Source organism: Lissotriton vulgaris, chromosome 4_1 (genome assembly GCF_964263255.1).
Source record: "Lissotriton vulgaris chromosome 4_1, aLisVul1.2, whole genome shotgun sequence".
NCBI classification, from domain to species: Eukaryota; Metazoa; Chordata; class Amphibia; order Caudata; family Salamandridae; genus Lissotriton; species Lissotriton vulgaris.
The window spans coordinates 1,102,577,737-1,102,594,601 of NC_141691.1; positions in this window are offsets into that span (position 1 = coordinate 1,102,577,737).

Genomic DNA, 16,865 nt, shown 5'->3' on the forward strand with positions numbered 1-16,865 from the left:
TGTTGTGTTTCAAACAGCCTAGCACGAAGACTCTCATGAGCTTCAAGACCTGTTCATCCCTGGCAGACTGTCGATTAACAATCTCCACCACAGCCATGTTATCCACACGAAAAAGCACCTTCTTGTGTGCCAAGACCTCCACCCACAGGGTCAAAGCCACCAGTAAAGGAAAAAGCTCTAAAAAGGTTATGTTGCGACCACCATTCAACCACTCATCCAGCCATCGTTCTGCACACCATCTCCCATTCCAATACAAACCAAATCCTTCACTGCCTGCTGCATCAGAAAACATTTGCACATCCCACTGGAAGTCAACATCCTGAACCAAAGGAGCACCATTAAAAGAAGAGAGAAAAAATTTCCACATTCTCAAATCTTCCTTGACACCAGCAGACAAGCGAACCCGATGGTGAGGCAAATGCTGACCTGCAAGAGCCCTGCCCAATCTGCGACAAAAAGTCTTCCCTGCTCTCACCACCCTACACGCAAAATTGAGATGACCTAGCAACACCTGAATATCTCTCACCAACACTTTTCGTTTTGACAACATGGTTTCCAGCAACTCCAGCATCTTCACTTTTTTATCCTCGGGCAAGCGAGCCCGCATTGCCACAGAATCAATTTCAATTCCCAAAAAGGACAAAACAGTAGCAGGGCCCATAGTTTTCTCGGGAGCCAAAGGAACTCCCAGATCCTCCATAAGCCCTTGGAAAGTGTCCAGAGCAGACTGGCACTCCGTGGAGCCCGGGGACCCGACAAAGAATAAGTCATCTATGTAGTGCGTTACCAGTGAGTGACCAGACTGATGAGTAAAGTACCATTGTAAAAAAGTACTGAAACACTCAAAAAGAGCACATGAAATAGAGCAACCCATCGGCAATGCCTTGTCCACATACCATTTTCCTGAAAATTGTATGCCCAGTAGACACCAGTCATCCGGATGGACAGGCAGCAGCCGGAAAGCAGACTTTATATCACACTTAGCCATCTCAGCAGCTGCGCCCGCGGTCACAACAAGTGACATGGCCACGTCAACTGAGGAATAAGAGACCGAAGTAGCATCTGGGTCAATAAAATCATTTACAGACGATCCTTCCGGCCATGACAAGTGCTGAATAAGCCTGAATTGTCCCGGATCTTTTTTAGGGACCACTCCAATAGGTGATATTATTAAATTATGAATCGGCCAATCGTGAAAAGGGCCAGCCATCCTTCCTTCATGTACTTCTTTATTCAATTTGCGCCATACTTAGACGCTGATTTCAAATTAGCAGACCATCTCCGTTGTCTAGAACCCGTGTAACCCAAATGAAATCCAAATTCAAAACCTTCCAACAATTTCTGTTTCATCATAATCCTGAAGTGCAAGGCGCAACTTTTCCAATTTAACCGGTGTATGAGCCCTTGGGCCCAACACCCTGAGTACCTCTAGATCCCCTACCCCCAGAAAACTGCTGGGACGTCCCCGAACCACCTGCACCTGACTGTTTTCCCTGTTGACCTCCTGCTGGCTTGTTATCCCAGCATCTGGCCAATGGGTGCCGCCTTCCACAACCGGAGCATTCATGTCTGAACTTACAATACTCTCTACTACAGGACCCTTTATTAAATTCCCAGCATGTGCCAATTGCAGACTGTGTGTTTGAGCTACTCCCCACCCCTCCCCGGGTGGGTTTGCCCTGAAAGGGCCGGTAAATTAAGGGGAGACCACTAGCTGTAAAAATCGTCTTACCCCCCGTTGCAGATCCCATAGTATGCTGCCATAAATCAGTGTCCAGCTCCCCCCACTTGGCCTCTGGATCCCAAGCCATCCTGGCCCTGAACTCCTCATCATATTGGGACCAAGCAAACCCCCCCCCCAGTAAGCTGCGCCTTACGTATAACATCCATGTATTTAAAAAGAGACACGCTGCGCTCTGGAAATTTTTCACAATACACACTCGCATAAATAAGGAATGCAGCCGTCCAATTCTCAATAGTTAAAGGAACTCTAGGTCGTTTTGCCAGCTCAAACTCTTCTTCTTTCGACCTTTCTTTGGACCGCACTTCCCGGTGTAGCAGCTTAAGAATTTCAACATACTCTCCCTTCCAAATACGTGCTTTTGTAGCCAACATCAAATGAGCACCCACAGGCTTCGTGACCCCCATATACGGCAACTTTTTAATTTTCAATTCCTTGCTAGCCAATGGCTCTTTTACCCCACTTGGAGCTTCAGTGCTAGTACTACTCTCCACTTTACCTGTGACCTCTAAAACATCGTCAGTGCCCACAGCAGTGTCTTTTACGTAACGTCCCTTCAGCAACCGCCCTTCACCAACCCCAACAGTCCCTTCCCCTCCTGTGCCCACAGACACCATAGTAGGTTTGGCTTGTGCAGCTATCTGCTCACCTGGTAACAAAGAGACCACTCTCGCAGGCTCTGCCCGTGGTGCCGATACCATTGTATCCTGTCTTCGAGGCGCCCTGACTGACGGGCCGTGTACTCTTCTCTCCTTTACTTGTCTTTGCACCGCCTGAGCCTGAAAAACACTACTAGACACATGAGAGGGTTCCCCCCCTCTACCTCCCGTAACTCTCCTTCTTCGGGACTATCTTCATCATAATCCAGGACCACTGAATCAAGTTCAGCAGGAAACACCACACTACGGGTCTTACCTAACCCGGCATCAACAATATTACATTTTAATTGATGTGATGAACCTCCAGGAGGGGGAGCAGACTGTACCCACCTGTAATACCCCTTGCGCTGACTCTGTGGCTACATAGCCGCCGGTAAGGTGGGCCACCTAGACCTGCTATTCGTTGGGGCCAGCGGGGTCACGCCGGACCCTCGTGTGCTGACCGCGGCGGGTTCCCTCGGTGGAACAGAGAGGGCCGCGCTAGGCATTCTCCTCACTTCACCTCGGCGAAATTGGACTGGACCACGCCCTGCCAAGTCTGGACCGCCGCACCTATCCCTGTCCTGAAAAGAAAAAGTTTGGACTGGTGTGCTAGGATCCCTAAATACAACACCTGACGCAATTGGACAAGAATCCAGAGCACACTTAGTGTATCAAATCAAATTTCAATCTTCAAATGGTCAAATGGTCGAAGCAATGGGATAGATCAAACACGCATAAGTATTTCAAAAAGGTTTTATTGTTCAACAGTGTTCTTTCCTCAGAATCACTGTGCTTATCACTCTAGCCTACACGTGTTTCATCACAGCATGTGGCTGTGAATCTTCAGGGCTGATCTGAATGATCAAGGCGCGTTATCGGGAGACCGGTGATAATTCCGTCCCGGTCCTAATCGGGATGTTTATGTTTGCAGGAGAACGGTACCGAAAGTAATCGGTTGCCGTTCCGTCAAAATGGGGATGGTGTGTAAAAGTTCACACAGCGTCGAACAAAGTTTGTTCCCGCATTCGGAAACAGGAGCTGCACTCGGCTCAACCCACGGGCAAACAGCCCGAATAGCACCGACGCTGTGTGAACTTTTACACACCATCCCCATTTTGACGGAACGGCAACCGATTACTTTCGGTACCGTTCTCCTGCAAACATAAACATCCCGATTAGGACCGGGACGGAATTATCACCGGTCTCCCGATAACGCGCCTTGATCATTCAGATCAGCCCTGAAGATTCACAGCCACATGCTGTGATGAAACACGTGTAGGCTAGAGTGATAAGCACAGTGATTCTGAGGAAAGAACACTGTTGAACAATAAAACCTTTTTGAAATACTTATGCGTGTTTGATCTATCCCATTGCTTCGACCATTTGACCATTTGAAGATTGAAATTTGATTTGATACACTAAGTGTGCTCTGGATTCTTGTCCAATTACATTAGAGAGAGGTCCCAGAACCTCTTCTCTTACAGAGGTTAAGGTTTTCCTCTGCCAAGAAGCACCTAACTCTATACCACGACACTTTAATACTTACCGTGACAAGCTGAGCGCCATATTTCTGAACACTTAAAAACCTGTTCTCTGACTTTATAACAACACCTGACGCAGACCCTGTCCCCTGCAAAGTAGAACCAACATTCATCTCTTGAAACCTATCCAAAGAACGTCCTCTAATACCACCTCTCAAAGGCACCTCCCTGACCGGAGAGTCGCCTATCACCTCTTCATCCTCACTCCAATCCAAATTATCAACCGCCACCGCTGAAGAAAAAGCCCAAGGAACCCCTGCACGCCAATCGTGACCCTCACCATCTCTCTGTAATCCACGCTGCGCCAAACCTGCAGCACCAAAATGCTCCCACCCAGGTGAACCAAACATCAAAGAGGGGCCTCCTGCACCCCCCGGCCAATATGGAACAGCATCCCTAGGCCCTTGTACAGGCCCACCAGTTACTTGTCTGAAACCCCTGCCCTGCTGTGACGTTGTGCCCGGAAAACCAACACCCTCTACATTCCTTATAACAGGTTGCCAAACCCCTGCAGAATTACCCACCACTGCCCCTCCAAGCCCAAAACTCCCTGCACCAGGTACATGACCCTCAACATTGACCTCACAAGAAAAGGCTCCATGGCCCACCTGTGGTACACCCCTACCCTCCTTCTGAAAATTGTTATCCACCTCCATGAACCCAAAAGACCCCGCCCCCCTTGGCCGAGAAGCCTCCAGCCCCAAAGCAACACCAGAAACCGAACCCCCCTCCCCCATTTGAGCCCACTCTCCCTCTCCCCTGGAACCTCCCCCCACAATGCAGCACCCACAGAAGAACCAGGGGTAGAAAATAATAAAGGCTGCCCACATTACCCTCCACCTCCAAATGAACATCACCCACATCTTGAGAAGAAAATACCTGACCAACTTGATGCTCTAAACCCCTAGAACCCTCCACCCCTCCTGATACAAACCTGCCTGGAACTATCCTATCCACAACGTGTTTTCCTGGCACTAAATGTCTAGAAGGGGTTAATAAAACCTGAGTGCCTGCATCCAATATCAACTGTGAATCAGCCACAACCAGCTCTGAGGGATTAAAAATGGGCTCCACCTGTTCCTGGCATGCACCTTGTAAATTATGAAATTGCACAGAGCCCCTGCGCGCTCCTCGCGCAACAACCACAAGCTAAAACAAAAAAAACCCAAAAAAAAATAATAAATAAAGAGAAACAAACAATAAATCACTACACATATCTTAGGTTACAATAAGTAATTAAAATGATTCAGTATTTCTAACGTATATGATTCTGTTTCCTCTCTCCCTGAAACACCTATGATCTTTTTTCTTTATTTCTTCCTCTTGTTAGGTATAATTAAACGATTAAGCTCATATAAGACGGGAACTCAGTAAGGAGGCTATCTTCTGGACTATCCAGATAGATAGAGAAGGGGTTTCCCATGGGTGGGGGGAGGGTGCGGGGGTGCACGGGGGGGCTACCAGGGGGTAAATTTTCTTTAAAAAGTCCTCATTTATTGCCCAGTCTTATTATTTTTGTTTTTGCTTTGGAGAGCCATGTATTTGAAGGTAAACATCAGTGCTAACACTAAGGGTCCTAATGTTTGGGATACAAGCTGTGGGGTGAAGGAGAGGATGTTTTTATGGCAAAGTTAAAAATTCTCTCTTGGAATATAAATGGTCTGCGCACTAGTCCAAGAAAATGGAAAATATGGCAGTATCTGCGGGACTCAGACGCTCAGATTCTTGTAATTCAGGAGACCCATCTTACAGAGACCGAGATCTCCTCTGTCGTTAAAAAGATCAGATGGGTCGACATCTGTGTTTCTACTACACAATCCTTAAACTCCAGAGGGGTTGCGATTATTTTCAAAAAATCATTAAAAGCAAGGCTAGTTAATAAAGTTGCAGACCCAGGGGGGAGATGGCTTATTGTCTCTGTTGTGATTGCCGGGGCTACGGCTACTATAGTAGGTTACTATGGGCCTAATCATGATGACCCTTCAGTTTTGAAAACCGTATTCTCTCACCTGATTTCTTATCCGGAGCCAACGATACTGGCCGGAGACTTTAATATAGTCTTAGACCCTAAATTAGATAAATCCCCAGCTAGTAGATCAATAATCCCATCTAAAACAAGGACCTTATTACTGGACAAAATGAAGGAATTTGGTTATGTAGACATTTGGAGATTAAGATCCGGGCTTCAACAAGGTGTTTCATTCCATAATTATAAATACCATCATAAGTCGAGAATTGACTACATTTTGATCAGCCAACAACTAGTTTAACAGGTACTGAACATTTCTCATCTCCCTTTCCATTTATCGGATCATGCTGCTATATGTTTAGAACTAGGTGGGCTGATGAAAAACCCGCCCAGAATCTGGTCGTTTGACCGCTCTCTACTTACTGCTCCCGACGATATCACTGTTCTAAAAGCTGAAACACAATTTTTTTTTGATAACAACATTGGGTCCGCTTCCCCAGGTTGTGTATGGGATACATTCAAAGCTTTCTTGCGAGGCCTAATCACAAACAGGGTCTCATATAGAAATAAGATCTATAGAGAAACCATCACCCTATTAGAAGCTGACATGGTTAAGGTGCAAAAGAAAATATTGTTACATCCAACAGCTCTACCAGAAACCTTGAAAAGTTGGCAAGATGAGTTATCCACCCTAAAAGGAGAACTGGGTTCAATTTTGAACGCGCGAGTTCTCCAAAGATGGGAGGCCAGTAAGCTCGCGCATTTTCAATATGGAGAGGGGGCGGGGAAGCTTTTGGCCTGGAAAGCCAAAACTGATCGAGTTAGAAACAACATAGCTCAAATTGTCATAAATCAGGTGACCTATTCAGCTGATTCTGAAATTAGAGGTGCCTTTCGCGACTTTTTTAAGGACATCTATAGCGAGGATAAACATATTGAGGTTAAGCAAGTCAAAGATTGGCTGAACAAGGTACCTCTTCCCTCTCTTTCATCTGAACAGAGGGCCACCTTGGATAGACCTATTACACAGGAAGAAGTCAGCCGTGCTATCTTAAACAGCAAAAAGGGCAAGGCATCTGGCCCTGATGGCCGGCCCTCAGAGGTCTATCGAAGCTTGTTGTCAATAATAGTTTTGCCTTTAACCCATCTCTTCAATCAGATTCTTCAGGGCGGGTTGCCACCCCCTAATTCATGGAATGACGCCTCTATCACTTTGATTTTGAAGCCAGGTAAATCTGCTGCGAGTTGTGGATCCTATAGACCGATTTCCATCTTAAACGCAGATTACAAGCTCTTTACATCTGTCCTAGCAAATAGATTGGGGGCTGTGGCTCCTTCGATTTTACATCAGGACCAGCGGGGCTTTGTGAGGGGTCGCCAACTCTTTGAATTAACTTATGATCTTGTGGGGGCCATAGATATGGCGACTGTGGACTCTCTTCCTCTTGCTGTCATCACGTTGGATGCTGCCAAGGCCTTCGACAGGGTCAATTGGACATTCCTGTCGGGGGTCTTTGATAAATTTAACATTGGAGAGGGTTTTTGTAGAGCGATAAGGTTACTTTACCAGAGGCCCACCGCTTCTTTGTTGTTTAACAGTGAATTGTCAGCCTCATTTAACATCACTCGGGGTACCCGGCAGGGCTGCCCCCTCTCCCCTCTCCTATTCAACTTATATATAGAACCCTTTGCGCAGCGGCTAAGGGACGATTGTGACATCAAATCTTTTTCTTATAGGGGATGGGAGAGGAAAGTGGCCCTGTACGCGGATGACATTCTCATCTTTTCATCAGACCTCAGTACCACCCTCCCCTTTGTAATTGCTCTAGCCTATGAGTATGGAGAGATATCTGGATACCAAATCAACGCATCTAAAACCGAGGTGATGCAGTGGAATGGCCCTGAGCCAGTGGCAGGGACTCAGCTGAGTCACTCGATGAGATACCTAGGTCTCACCATCGTCAAAGATATTGACAACATAGCAGCGCTGAATTTCTCTATGGTAGCTAGAGATTGCAGAAAGCTTATGAGGTCTTGGTCTGCACTCCCGCTTTCTATTCTAGGTAGAGTCAACCTTGTTAAAATGTCTATTCTGCCCAAAATTTCCTTTCTGTTTAGCACTGTCCGGCTTTATTTTGAGCCTTCTATTATAGCAAAACTACAAAGCGATATTAGTTCTTTTATTTGGAATGATCATATAGCCCGTATAGCATGGAAAAAAATCAGGCGTAGGAGAGAAAAGGGAGGCCTTGCAGCTCCAGATCTACAACTATATGCGTGGGCTTTTCAATTCTCCCATGCAAGGATGCTGCTTAAAACTCCTACAAACCTAGGAATAGGTACTATGTTTTCCGCACTACTTAGAGGTGAGGGAGTCGGCCAACACGGGATTTTTGTTTAAGTTTGAGAATCCTAAGTTTTTTAAAAAGGTGAAGCTTTTACTGGGATTCATAAAAACATGGGTTAAGCTAAGAGGAGCCATAAAAGTGGGCTACTTTTCATCTAGGTCCCCTCTGTGGGATTCCCCGGGAAGTCCGGGATGGCTTCTCGACAGTTTGGCAACACCGTTGAGGGAGGCCGGCTTGGAGGTCTGGGGGGATTTGTTTACAAATGGCTCTCTCCTCCCTTGGGATACTTTACTAGCTAGAGTTGGGCCGGGTCTCTCCAGATTCAAATACCTACAGATGGCGAGTTGGGCCCACTCGCAGAGGACAGTTAGAGGGAGATACCAGCTGGCAGGGGATAGCAGCCTAGTGGCCCTGATGCTGGATAAACCACCCGTAAAGAAGGAGATTTCAGTCTGGTATACCTTACTTTTGGAAGAAACAGATGGAGCCTTCAATTTACCCGATACATTATGGGCTCTTCCTTTATAGATCAGGACCTTGATAACATCTGGCTCTCCTCTTTTAAGATCTTGTGGGACAATGTGAAACCAGCATGGTTGCGGAGGAATCATCTTTTTACCCTACGTAGGGCATATTATTCACCACAGCGGTTATCCAAGTTTTCCTCAGGCTCCCCGGTTTCCTGCCCTAAATGTGGCCTGTCAGCAGCTTCAGACATACACATGTTTTTTGAATGCCCTCTGCTGTTCTCCTACTGGGATTCAATTGGCAAATTGCTGTCTACATCATTGGGCTTAGATATCTCAATTAATGCAATGATTGCAATTTTTGGAATATCCCCAGGAGTTCGAGGACCTGCCAAAAATCTTCTTTTTTATTGTATGTTATTGGCCAGAAGGGAAATTTGCAGAAGATGGAAAGAATCAACACCCCCTACACTATTAGACTGGCGCATCTCAGTGCTGCAAACATCTAAAGTTGACCTTGTAAGATCCGGCAATCCTGACAAACGTAACTTCTGGCTTCTTTTGAATTGGAATTAGTTGATATTGACCGTGGGTTTTTTTTTTCCCACTGTCCGATGATTAAGCTGCTTGGTCTATTCCCTTCCTTTCTTTTTCGATGTACCCAATGGTTTCCCCTAACGGTAATGGGTATCAAATTGCAGCAACATCACCCTGCTAAGGTTATATTGTGTGCTTCATGGAGAGTCGTGATAATACTGAGTGTCTACATCGTCGTTTGGCTTAAAGGCACTACCAGTATATCTGAGACAGTATATTCCTCTCTCCTAGAGTTTGATGCGATATACCAAGGGCGATAATGAGGACACAAAAAAAAACAACAACCACAAGCTCCGGCTCCACCCGGCGCTCAATCAACGGATCCGAGGCAGAGCGCTTCTTGCTCCCTCTCCGCCCCCCCTCCCCCGCCTGCCCGATACATTCACAACCAAAGCTAATGCTTCAACGGGAGCCACACTGCCCGCCCGCGCTGCTGCAGGGACAACCAGCGTGCCTCCCGCCTCACCCGAATGCCCCGAAGGAGTACCAGACATTTCCGGAGCTCCTCCCGCCCCAACCGCCACTCGCGCTTGAAATTATAATTGGGCTGGAAAAACCTACTAGGCCAGCCCAATTCCCGAAAGTTCTACCTGATGCTTAACCCCTCGCAGCCCTCCCAAAATGCCCGGGGGAGGAGACCTCCCTTCGGTCAGCTCCCTCCCCCAAGCCCCCCTTGCGGTTCCATAATTGCTACGCAACATCTCTCCTTTGTCCCTAGTGACATTTATTCCCAAATATTTAATGCCGTCACACTTCCAGGCTAAAGGATAATCTAAATGATGCGGTTTAGTCGAGTCCGTTAAGGGAAATACTGCTGATTTGGCCCAGTTGATCTGTATGCCAGAGATGGCCCTGAATCTGGTTATTTTCCGAAGCACTGGATTTAAATTGTCACGGGTGTTTTTGATATATAATGTCATGTCATCAGCTTAGAGTGACATTATGAGTTGTCTAGAAGGGTATACCAGCGCCCTCTCTTTATGATGCTGCCTTATTTTTGCAGCTAGGGGCTCTATTGGTAGAGTGAACAGGATGGGGAGAGGGGGCAGTCCTGGTTCGTGTGTCTGGTAATAGCAAAACTGTTGGATCTAGGCCCATTCAATAACACTGTGGCTAACGGGTGCTTATACAAGAGTTCCACACAGCCCAGGAATGCAAGGGGAACCCCTATATATTTCAGGGTGCCTATCAAATTGTCCCACTCCACCAAATCAAATGCTTTAGTGGCATCGATAAACACCTCCACCGCCGAGCTATCAGGATCAATGTCTTGGAGTACAGCCAGCAAAGTTCTGAGGTTATGTGATGTAGCTCGGTTGGGGATGAATCGCGATTGATCCGTCAAGGCCATTAAAAGATTTAGACGATTGGAGAGGACTTTCGCTAGTATCTTTGTGTCACAATTAATTCATGAGTGGAGACAATAAGATTTGCAGCATTGTGGGCGTTTATCCGGTTTGAGCAGGGAGACTATCTGAGCCTCTAGCATGGTTCTCGGGATTTTTCCCTCTTCCCTGGCCTTGTAAAAGACCTCTTTCAAAATAGGCGCCAGTTGTTCCACATAGGTCTTATAAAATTCTATGGGAAGGCTGTCTGATCCTGCCACTCTTCCTGATTGCATTTGCATAATGGCCTCAGTAATCTCATCTAGCTCAATGTCTAAACTCGGAAATTTCTGTTGGGTATTTCGAAGCCAGGCCAAGGCCGTATCTTCAAAGTATTGCGGAAGATTGAGTGGCTGCCCCCTGTGTGTAGTGTACAAGTTCTTATAATATTCTTCAAATATGTGCAGTTGTTCCGGGAGGTTCCTATGCACTTCCCCTTTCGAATCCTGAATCTCAGCTATGTAATTAGAGAACTTGGGTGGTCAAACTAGATTTGCCAGGACCTTCCCAGGTTGGTCCCCCTCTCCATATACCCTCGCTACATGATATTTCCCCCGAAACTTACATTCACGGTCAGCTGTGTCTGCGTATTCTGTCAGTTTAGCCCATAAGGCTGCGCTAGTTTCCCCCTTCTCTCCCCCATCTGCCAGGTCTCTCTTCAGTTGTTGGATGTCCTTCTCCGACCGGCTAAGCTCCCCCCGGATGTCCTTTAGTACTCCTCCCCCCTTGGCGACACACCACCCCCAGACTTTGACTTTGAAAGCTTCCCAGACCGTAGTGAGGCTCGGAACAGATTTGATATTTCACGCACAAAAATCGTGGATTTCCTGTTTGAGGTCTGACTTGAAAACCATATCTAGTAGGAGGGCCGGGTTTAGTTGTCATCGTGCGTATGGGGCCTGTTCTTTTCGAGGGTGTAATACCAGCTTGAGCGGCGAGTGGTCCGAATATGTACATGCCAGGTGTGTGGCCGTGTCTACCCAATGTGCTATTCCCTCTGAAACAAATATGTAGTCCAGTCTAGCCCAAGTGGAGTGAACTGCAGAGTGGGGTGTTCCTTCTTTTTGTGCTGGGTGTCTATAGCCCCAAGTGTCTAGGAGATAGTTGGTGGTGACCAAGTCCACTAGTAATTTATGTGACGCCGGGTAATGTAGTGTGTTGGGTTGAGATCTATCCAACTGTGGGCTCACTGTTGTATTGAAATCTCCTCCCCATATCAAGTAATGGGAACCGATAGTCTGGACCTTACTCCAAAGCACAGACAGGGTGTGTGGATCATCCACGTTGGGGCCATAATAATTTGCTATTTTGATGTCATGTGAGGCTAGTCCACCCCACATCAAGCAAAACCTGCCCTGCTGTTCTATCTCCATCCCTCCCAGTACAAAGGCGATAGATCGCCTGATGGGGATAGCCACCCCTCTGGAATACGTCAAATATGATGCAAAGCAGCGATGTGTGGCCCACCAACTTGCAAAGAGGGGCTTTGCCGCAGGGTCCAGGTGCGTCTCCTGCAGCAAAGCAATGTCAATGTGGTGCCTCTCTAGATACCCTATGACCTGCCTCTTCTTCCATGGGCTGTTCAACCCTCGGACATTCCATGATAAGGTTGATATTCTGTTAGTTGTAAACGTTACATCTGTGTGGCCTGTCATGCTGTTACTGTTCGAATTGTTAATAGTGCTTCTGTAGCGTGAGAGTTAACAAGGGGAATTGCCACTGATATAACAAGGCCAGCACCCCCCCTCCCACACCGACGTCCCCAACATGTTGGGTATTAATCCCGTCCCTCGTCAAACTCAAATGAAATACACCCCAAATTTCACAATATAACGTTCAAAGAGCGCTGCCGGGGATCTATCTCCCTCTCAGTGTATTCACTAGGGGGCAACGACCTGCCTTCTCCCCTCCATGTTTGCACCCACTTGCAATTAGGCCTTTTTCAGACCTGTAGCACTCGTGGGAGGAGGGTGAGTGTCCGAGCGGGTACATTATTGGTCTCATTGGTCAAGTCATAGTTCATCTGGTGGTTTCTCGTATTCACATCTTTTATCAGCCGTGATCACGCATGCCAATCTGTCCTTATGATGGTGAAAAGAGTCTTCAGTCTGGAGATGACGTTGGCGATTGGGATCTGGATCGCGCCCTGGTATCCGACTCAGTAGGTGCCATCCGACGAGGTCACTTAAGGTATTCCTCTGCTTGCTGTGGTGTTTGAAAAAAGTGCTGCTTGCCAAGGTGCCTAATACGGAGTATCGCATATGGAATGCCTTGTGTCTGGAATTTCTTCTTCACCGTTGCATATTTGCGTCACGCTTCCTGCACGTTCTGTGTAAAGTCTAGATAAACAGCAAGAGTGGCCTTTTCATATTGGACTTGCTTCTTTTTTCTGGCCAAGCGCAGGACTATGTCGCGATCTCTGTAATTTAAGAATCTGACTATCACTGGGTGTGGGGGGGCCCCCGGAGGTGGACGCGCGGACAGGGACCTGTGTGCTCTTTCAATCATAAGATGTGCAGAAAAGGACTCCCTGCCAAAGAGCCTCAATCAGTGGTTTTTCAATTAAGTCCTCCATACGGCCCATGTTGGTTGATTCTGCCAGGCCCAAAATGCGAACATAGTTCCGTCAGGCCGGGCTTCCAAGTCTTCGTTTTTTTCAGCAATTATTTTAAGAAGCTTGTCCATTTGCAAGACCTGCTCCCTGGTCCCCGAGGCCCCGTCCTCTAAGTCTGAAACTCTAGTCTCCACTTCTTTAAGCCTCCTATCCTGTTGATCGAGTTTATGCACCACAGAGTCCAGTTGTGCATTCATTGTGTCCATTTTTGCATCAATGGAAGCCAGACTGGATTTCATACTGAGCAGGAGTGCCTTTCAGTCTTCCTCCTGGCCTTCGGCAGTGTCCGAGTCTGAATTGTCTGTAGCATTAGTTTTGGGCGTTTTGCGTGCTTCAAAAGGTGTCTTAGTCTGCTTTGTATCCGCCCTGCCCATGGTTTTTACTGGGTGGCAACTGAGCTGTCGTTTGCGGGAATGCAATATAGCCCTAACGCCACCCAATGTAAGATCCCCCCCCACCCCCCTCCCCCCCTGCTGCCTGGCAATGTCTTAAAATGGCCGCCGTCTTAGCTGCTTTCAGTGGTGTGCCGCGGTGGTAGCACCATTCAGCCTTAACCACAATGTTGGGGCCTGCAATCAGCTAAGCCAAGTGCCCCGTGTGTAGGTGGACTTGAATTGTCCAGGGCTCACCTCTGAAATGGGCTTTCTAATTGATGAGTACACTCCAGTCTAGTGAGGGAAAAATGGCACCCTCCGCACAGCGGTATGCTAGATGGTGCAAGAGTGTGGCACTGGCCGTCTGTTGGAGCATAGGCAGCAGTGCCCTCTCGGTATCTCTGTGGCCCCGCTCTCATGCCTCTTTCAGTTTAGTCACTCTCTGCAGCCCTCCCAGCGCCTGCAGCTCCCCAAGCACCGCCAGACGCTCCCCTGTTTTTGAGCGGCCCGAACTGCCCCCCAAGTTACATCCACATCAGGAGCCGTCCGTATCTCCCAAGTCAGCAGCTCTCCCCTTCGCGGTGAGATCGGCGGGCCGATTATCCGCTCTCTCCGTTGGGCCTCCCCTTAATATTGTATATCTCTGTGGCGCCTGAATATCGTCCTCCTCTACCCGCGCAGCCGCTGCTCTTCCGATCAGCTTCGGCCTGTGCACGTACACTCAGCCACGGTCTCTCGTAGTTTCCGCTGTCACTCTTCTGCCTCCGTGTGCGATCGCAGCCCCAGGCGCCGCAATGCCGAGCTCTCTGCCGGGTCTCGCTGAACTCCGTTTCGGGACACACTCCACCCTTGAATTCCTCGGCTGATCCACCACCGATTTCACTGCATTTAGGGTTCAGGAGACTTCACAGGATGAGTCTGAAGTGTTTTTGCCCGCCGGACTGGCGAGAGCCTCACTGGTGTGCGGCCATTATGGTCACGCGCCACCTAGCGCCCAGTCCTAATTACTTTTTTCTGTTATATTTTCTTTGTACTTTACCCTATACTTGAGTTTTATAGGTGATTCTGGATTCTTTCTTTCTCAAACGGCCGGACTTTCTTAGGACATTGACATGTCCCTTTTTTGACTACACCTGGTTGGTGTTTCTGCGGGGTGCATGTAATATTGTTTTAATATGGTCTTTAACACTGTAAGTGGTATAAGGATACCTGATGTATATTTTTTCTTTTTTTTCCTTTTCCTCTGAACAATGAGCTGCATGTAAGCGGTCATTACAAGTGATGTTATTTCGGTTAGGAAGATTAGCTTTTTACATGCTTCTTTTGAAGTAGTTTGGTGATTCAGATATGCATTACTGTGACTTGCAGTATTTCTTATAGAGACATATTACTTGTGCCAATTGTGAGACTTGGCATACAGAGTGTATACTTTTCTTTGCGTATACTCTGCATTTCCACTTAGGGTAAATAAGGTCTCTGGTTTTTCTAACGTTGGCCTGTTCACTACTTTAGCGGAGTGCACTGTTCATTGAATTCAGGTGGTGCATGGATAGTTTTTGCATTATATGAATTTTAGGTTATGTTTGACAGTGAAGGAGTCATGTCAGCTTTAATATGTGTTGAGTTCACTCACATGCACACAGAAATATGATACAGGAATTTGTTCCAGGGAAGTGTGCTCCTCTTTGCTGGATGAGCTACATCTGGCAAGCTCAGGGTATATGACATGTATTCTTCTGAATACTTACAGTCTTTATTTCCCTCATTTCTGGAGGTGATGTTATTACTATGTTCAATTTTGAAACAAGGTTGTCATGTGAGCTCTGCTTCTTCGATTTCGTGAGATGCAGTGTTGAAATAGTTGCCTTAGTGTTGTTTATGGCCATGCCTTACATTGTTGGAAAGGTTTCATCAGAAGAGAAGGTTCACTCTTTTTTCATTCTTCACTTTAAGAAAATCTTGGATATTTCCATATTCTTTCTCTATTTAAAGTTATACCTTTCCTGTCTGAAGGTTGGATTTTCTCTGTCTCCTTGTGGACACTTCCCTTTCTCTATTAAGCATTTGTTATTTTCTGTACCTTACAGCCTTTTAAGGGATCATAGTGTAAGGTTATGATCTGGTGCTTCATTGTTCTTGGAGAACTAAAATATGCCTATGTGGGCCCTTATCTGTCTACTGGTCAGATTAGATTTGGGCTCATATGTCTTATGGTCAATTATTCTAATTGGGTTCCCTTTTTGGGTAATTTCCAGGTACTTGGTTTATTTTGTTCCTATTGACCTTCTGGTCAACCCGTTGACGTAGGTGCTTCCTTATAGTGTCTTTCCCATGAAGGTTTTTTCGACGTATTACTGGCCTGTTAAAATACTTTAATAGGCAGCGTTATCTTTATGCTAGTATCCCAATGTGTTTTGTGGATGGTGCAATATTTCTTTTGATACTATATTGTAGGGTACTTTGGAGCCGGGTTTTCAGTTCCGTTTATCCATGTGTATATACAAAGGATACATAAGTATGTTGCATATGTGATTACACATGTTGAGTTATGATTTTGCTGTAAAAAGAAAAAGAAATATTGTGAGATGTGATTGAATCTCTCTTCTTTGTAAGTTTAGATTCAGATCTATATGTATACATGGAACACGGCATATATAGATCTGGACACAATTATTCAGTTCTTATGACTGATTCATATCTGCTCATTGTTATCCTTTTTTTAAACGGGCACTATACATTATGTGAACTTTCGGATGGTTATTTTGGCTAAAATAAGTTTCAAGGATGTTCATCTACTTTGAAACTCGATTTGCTATTCTAGACCTGGCAATGAATGGATAATTAATTTTGTTTTTAAAGAGAATGGGTGCTGGAAGCCTTTCTTTTCTGGAGTTTATAGATCAGGTTTCTTCAAAGATTTATTTACTGTTGGAAGGAATGTGCGTGACATGGCATTCATTTTGCTTTGGCCCTTCTAGTCTAAGGATTCTTTTACTCTTTAGGGATTGAATACTGTTGTCTGACTGTTGCCAGATGTCTTCCGACAGAGTTTTTTTCTGATTCCTTTGAGGCTTTGTTTTTTCCAGGCCTGCAGGGTTGTTTCTTAATTACATTGTCTCGGGTCATTGTCACCTAGTTCCTACGTATGTCTCGTCTGTGACAGATTTAGACCAACAAGTTCTCTTTAG